Source organism: Agrilus planipennis, unplaced genomic scaffold (genome assembly GCF_000699045.2).
Source record: "Agrilus planipennis isolate EAB-ADULT unplaced genomic scaffold, Apla_2.0 scaffold240, whole genome shotgun sequence".
NCBI classification, from domain to species: domain Eukaryota; kingdom Metazoa; phylum Arthropoda; class Insecta; order Coleoptera; family Buprestidae; genus Agrilus; species Agrilus planipennis.
Genome location: NW_020439153.1, coordinates 168,300 through 175,120, shown reverse-complemented (window position 1 = coordinate 175,120; position 6,821 = coordinate 168,300). Strand labels below are relative to the sequence as shown.

Genomic DNA, 6,821 nt, shown 5'->3' with positions numbered 1-6,821 from the left:
GAGAACGTTTAATTTTCTTTAAAGTCAGATGCAGGTAACATGCTTGTCTGCATCTCTTTCTGTTACACATCAATTGGTGTAGTGTTATTTCCTTTTTTCATTAGCGTCCGCTGCAATTCTTTCTTGGCATCTCACTTCTATGTTTACGACATTCCCTACAACGCCAGTCGTGAGTAAAGTAGGCGTTCTGTCAGCAACCGCTCTAGTCTAGTTAGTAAGTTGAAAGAAGAAAGTAAATGCAACAGTTCTATTGCGGACTACGCCAATTTTGAATGCCTCAACTATATACAAGAATATTTAAATTTATCTAATTAAGTGATAATTCGACAGTCACTGAATGTGTGAAAATATACATTTTCCAAGAATAAAGAAACCAAAATTTAGTAACTTACCTTTGTATATCTTTCTGTTATTTTAGGGAGAATTGTGGAAAAATGTTATGCCAACATATTCCTCTCAATCCCATGAGAACCCATTTGATAGGTTTACCAGAGGGAAGGACGGGTGATTTAAAGCAGTTTGTGCGCGACGAGGATGGTGAAATGTTTTTCTGAAAAAAATTGTTGATAGTTTTTGATTCATCTGAATGAATAAACAGACAAGTTCGAATGAAATCACACTTTATTTTAACAAAACAAGGAAATAGTAGAACTATACCTATTACTCGAAACTTTTATAAAAAGTAATACTACAGGTATTAAATATTTAAGGAAATCTTAAAGATATTAGCATTCTTCCAGTAACTACAAAATCAAGAAGTTTCAACAGAAATAAACTTGACAACTTGAACAATTATATAATTGTATAATACGACTATGTAGATACAAATCAAGATGTAAAAGACATGTTAACTGCAATCAACTTTAATTCGATATTGTTGATTTAATCTGTGTTATACTAAAACTGCACTATCAATAAAAAAAAACTTGGCAATGTTCGCATAATGTATAACTCAAAATTGTATGACGAAAAACTTAGTAGCAAGTGCATTATTGTTTGTTACGTGTTACTTAAACCGCGTTATTAGTAATGTGTTATAGGAGGGTTGTTGTCGCGTGGGTTATTATTAAATCGTGGTGACAGTTGACGTGTTATTTAATGAGTTACCGTTGTAGTATACAGTAGTATATTTAAAGCTGTGTAATCATTCTATGACATAATACAAAAACTACTGCGTTTTTGTGCCGTGTTACATATCATAAACCGTGGTAACAGTTGACGTGTTATTTAATGAGTTATCGTTGTAGTATACAGTAGTATATATAAAGCTGTGTAATCATTCTATGACATAATACAAAAACTACTGCGTTTTTGTGCCGTGTTACATATCATAAACCGTGTTAACAGTTGACGTGTTATACGGCGAGTGTTTGTGTTAAGCATATAAAACCGTGTTATTATTCTATGGTGTGATACAAAGGGTCCTGCCTTCTTGTGCCGTGTTTCATATTAAACCGCGTTATTAGTAAACGTGTTACAGAAAGGTTGTTGTCACTTTTGTGCCGTTGTGGTTATCATTAAACTGTGATAACAGTTGACGTGTTATATGGAGAGTGTTTGTGTTATATAAAACAAAAACCGTGTTACCATTCTATGATGTGATACAAAGGGTCCTCCCTTTTTGTGCTGTTTTACATTAGATCAAACCGCGTTATGAGGAAACGTGTTATTGAAAGGTTGTTAACACTTTTGTACCGTGTTTCTTATCATTAAATCGTGATAACAGTTGACGTGTTATTTGGTGAGTGTTATCATATTTATTCTGTAGTACGTCGTAGTATATATAATACAGTGTAACAATTCTATAACATAATACAAAAATTATTGCGTTTTTGTGCCGTGTTACATATCATAAACCGTGTTAACAGTTGACGTGTTATATGACCAGTGTTTGGGTTAAGTATATAAAACCGTGTTACTATTCTATGGTGTGATACAAAGGACCCTGCCTTTCATACAGTTAAACTGTATTGCCATGTGGTACAAAGGTCCTACCATTTTGTGCCGTGTTGTTTGTTCGTGGTGTGTTATAAATTTTCTGCTGTGCTCTCTTATTATAAAACTCTTTCATTAGTTAGTTGTGTTGTCCTTACTAAGGCTGGTGTTAGTAAACTATTATAAAATTGTGTTATCTGCATGTAGTGTTCTAGGAAGAGTGTAGCTAGTTTCTGTGCCGTGTTATTATAAGGCTTTTGTTGATATTATAAAACCGCCGTGTTGTAGCAAAACTACAGCAATTTTTATATTGTATTTGGGTGCTTTATCTTTGCTGCAATGTTTTAACGTACTACAATTTCATATTAATTAAGAAGGTATTTTGATATTTTCTTGAACAAATTTATTGTAAACAATCGTAGAATTTCAGAAAATACTACAAACGGCACAGTGAACGCCATCTGTAGCACGATGCTACATTCGTTTCCAGCAAGTAGATATCCACACAAGTGGACCTTGTTGAAAAATACGTAATCCTAAAATGTAGCATCGTGCTACAGATGGCGTTCACTGTGCCGTTTGTAGTATTTTCTGAAACGCACTGTTAAGACAGCAGGCAAAAGTTGGTCTGTGTTCTGTCGGAGCCGCCTGCGATGCGCTGATGAGATCCAAAAAGATCGAAATCGCGATCCGCGTCTGGCAGTTTCGACAGAATACAGACCACTTCGAATATTATTTTAATCGTAGAATTATTGTCGCTGGATATTATCACCTAATGAAATAAATAAATAAACAATTGTTGAAGAGGAAATAAAAATTTAAAAATAAACGGTCTTCATCTTGATTTGTAACCACACAACAGCTACAGGAATCCTTTTGTATAAACTATTTTAACATAACTACAGTAACAATAATAATATAGTATGTCTTCATGTGTGTATACAAGGTAGTAGTTATTGGAAAAGCGGGAAGAAGTATTTGTCACAGATGACAGTGACAATTTAAAATTTTAAGGGTATGTATGTATATTGTAATTGTTTAAGTATCACAGAAAGAACTTCAACAAGTTGGTTAAAATTTCCTTTTAGAAATAATAATTTCCTTAATTATTAAAGCGCCTTTCTCTGGTTAAAGTTTCGTGTTGGTCCTCTTGTTTTCTTTTCTATGCGTTTAAAAATTTGCAAGAGTTGCCTGATAATATCGTTGACAATTTTAAAAATGTTCTCTAAACGAGTTGTTCTTTAAAGGTTTAGAAGATCTCTAATTTCTGCTAAGTTCTAATGAGAATGGTTATTTCTAAATCGGGTTTTCAATCATAACATAGGAACATCGGATTTAGAGAGATAAAACTATTTAAAATGGACAAACTGCATCTAAGCCTTTTAGGTGCGAAGAAGCTTTGTTTTTGAGATTGGGAAACTTTCAGGAAAATTCACTTTAACGCTTTCCTACAACTATAATCGTAACAACAATAAGAATTATATTAACTGTGAGTTTAACATTACCTCTTATCGTTAATTATTTATTTATATAAAGTAAGTATATGCACTTGAAGATGTAACTTCTTTATTAAATCGTTTTTCCTGACGTAAAATTTCCAATTAGTTGTGTCAATAAAAATCCACAAATACCATTAAATTTTTAAATTTTAAATTTGAATTGTAGCTATCACAAAAATTTTTCTGATATTTTTTTTTCTGTACTAATTATAGATAATATTATGAAGGACCATGAGGTTTTTCACCTGACGCGTTGATTTGTCTGTCTGTACTGCGAAATTTAAAAAAAAAAATAATTCTCTTAATGTGGACCTTATCTTCCTTTGAAGTTACAATAATTAAACCAATTTTTATGAAATTATGTGCTTGAATATTTACGAATGTCATATGTACCACACGCGAAGAAGCAATCTCAATTATAATTTTGTATATTTTTGTTACACTGTCTTCGTAAATTTTGTGCATATTCTTACTCTTGATTATCAATGCCTGATGATTTTTGACAACACTGTATGAGTAAGGAAATAGATATTATCATTATCATAAATATTTACTTATAGCCTATTACACTTAATAAGTATTTTAGGTATAAATAATATAATTAAACCAACAATTTATACCGAAAAATACCGCGTTTGTAATACAACAAATTCTTAACACCGTTAAAAAGATTATTTGGCAAATGAGACTAATTAGTATTGAAGTAAATAGAACACCTGTTTATATACAGATAATTCAATTTACGTAACTTTACCATTTAATGACATGCTTAGCACCGTATAATTTGTTTTCGTTAGTTTGTTTTTTTACTGATACATTATATTTCCCTATTTGCAAAATTCTAAGATGCAATTACTTTTAAAGTTTCTAAATATAATTGCTAATTATCGAATTATTTGCTATTAAAGATTTATCAGGGTTTTATTCTTTTTGATTATCTATTTATTCTGAATTAACTAAGAACATAAAAATATGCTTCTTAATATTGCCAAAATTTACATTATGAAATTCCATGTAAATATCTTATGATTCTAACAATTTACTTAAAAAAATCGATTACCAATTTTTCTGTAGGTATGTAGTAGTGTGAATTTTTGTTTGCATTAATAAGTTATTATTTTTTTTTTATTTGCATATTAAATTAGAACACTAAAAAAGTAAGCATTTCTTAGAATTTCTGAGTTTTATACTCAGGCAACCACAAAATTGTAAAATTATTGCTAGAAAATATTTCAAATTTGATTTTACAAACCATATTATAGCATTTAGTGAGTTATTTTTGACTTTCAAATTTATGTATATTAAACCGTCTATTAATTAATCATAATAAAAAGCGTACCAAACTAGTAAATTACTATTACTTGAATATACGAATTAAAAATATTCCATTTACTAAAGGGTTTAAAACCCGGTGCTGTGGTGGAATAGGGTTAATTTTTTGTTATTTAAATGATATTAATTCTACTTTAAAAGGGTTCGTTAATAGAATAATTTTATAACTAATTTAAGACTCGATTTGGCACCAAAGCAGTTCTAACAATATTTGTTTTAAAAGACCGATAAGAATTAAAAAAAAAAATATCAGAATGAGTAGTTTGATTTACACGGATACATTCTAATAACTTATTACTTATGGATAAGTGTAATTATTTTATGCGTAAATGTTTCTTTTAATGTTTATGTGGCATGCACAAAACTTCCATTCAATCAAATACCGCGTTTCTATTTTCGTTGTTACTTTATGATACTGATCGTTATATTGTAAGTTTGGTTTTCTCTTTGGTCTATTATCTACGTTATCTTTCTTTTCATGAGTTTTTTGCAAACCACAACTGTACCATTATTTACACATTATGTATTCCGTAACACCAAAAAAAGCAACCGAAGTTTGTTTCAAGAAAAAACGTGCTTCATATCTAATAAATATCTATAACACTACCTAAGGGTTAGACAATAAATAAATAATTTTTATATTCTTATAGGGAATGAGATCATTACAACAATGAGAAACGAGATACTTTCTTGCTCGATCAATACTTTCTAGTACTTACATCTAGATGTAAAGCCACGTGATGTATTTGTTATGGTAATTAATGTGATTAATCCTGTAATTATGTATAATTGTCCGTTATTAAATATAAATAATTACTTAGTAAGTTTGACAAACGTGATAAATTCTTGAATATTTATCAAATTGACCGGCTGAGGATTACAAGGTTTTGGTAGGTAAGGACAACACGAACGAAGTAAGTAATTGTATATAATAACCGGCAATTGTACATTATCACCGGATTAACCGCACTTACCGTAACAGAATTTAGTATGATTTATTAAAACACATGATGAGAAAGTTTCTTTTTTTAAAAGTGTTATTAGTAGTTTGGAAAATTATTATACTTTTCGTCTTTATGTTAGGCATACATGTAAAATTTAGAGTTTTACCCGAATTCTAAAAAAAGTTGCTAAATAAACGTATTGCCACAAATATTTAAGACATTGCTTTTAATTTAGAATCTTGTTCACGAAATTTTAACGTATTGGACTTAATATACTTAAACAATAATTTGATTTTACGAAATCAATCATTATTTGCATCCCTACAAACATCAACCAACAAATATTACTTTCTTTTGCTTCTTAAGTCACCACCAACTTCATTTTTACTTATTACTCGCATATCAAATAAAAATATTAATAAATATATTGTAGATATACTTCAGTTTTAATAAGATACTGCTTATTATGAAAAGCAATTGAGCTGTTAAATGTTGCAAATTTATTAGGAATCAAATAGCTAAACAATGATCCAAATAATTAATCACAGTGTTGTATTTTTTATGCAGTAATAAGCACTGAAAAGTTAATCAATTTTAGTCTATGATGTTCATCAGGGTTTTTTAGATTGTGAAACAATAGTGGAATGTGGCATTTTATGGATTATACTTACATAGATTTTTAATGTTAATTTTCTCCATTAATATTCATAAATAGTTGATTGTAGTGTCCGACCGAAATTTTCGGTTTCGGTCGAGTTTCGGCAAAAAAACGAGTTGCGGTTTAGTTTCGGTTTCGGCGGCAAACCTGCCGAAACTACGACCGAAACCGAAACAACGTTCTGGAGTTCTCGCGCTCTGCTCGGTCATGTTCGGCGCGATAAATTCCATCCAAGCGAAGTATACTATACTTACTCAAATAAACATCTCACCTAATTTAAGTATTTTTAAGGCGCAATTAAAGTATTTCCTTAAATGAGGGGTTGTTATGTTGATTTTGATTTGATTATCAATAAGTGAAAATGTCAAAGACTGCAGAGCTATGTGATTTAAAGATAAAAAAATAAAACTGACTGATTATAATAACGTTTTCTTTATTTTTCTCTCAAAACAT

The 6,821-nt window shown here is 30.1% G+C and overlaps 1 protein-coding gene across 1 annotated transcript in view; it reads right to left on the bottom strand.

Moving 5' to 3' along the window:
• Positions 1–44: 44 nt before the first annotated feature.
• The window catches only part of LOC108739717 (diacylglycerol kinase eta), an 85,071-nt gene continuing 78,294 nt past the window's right edge, over positions 45–6,821 (bottom strand). The window contains exon 21 of the mRNA XM_025977870.1: positions 45–550. The gene's annotated coding sequence lies outside the window, so the exon portion shown is untranslated. The remainder of the gene's footprint in view (positions 551–6,821) is intronic.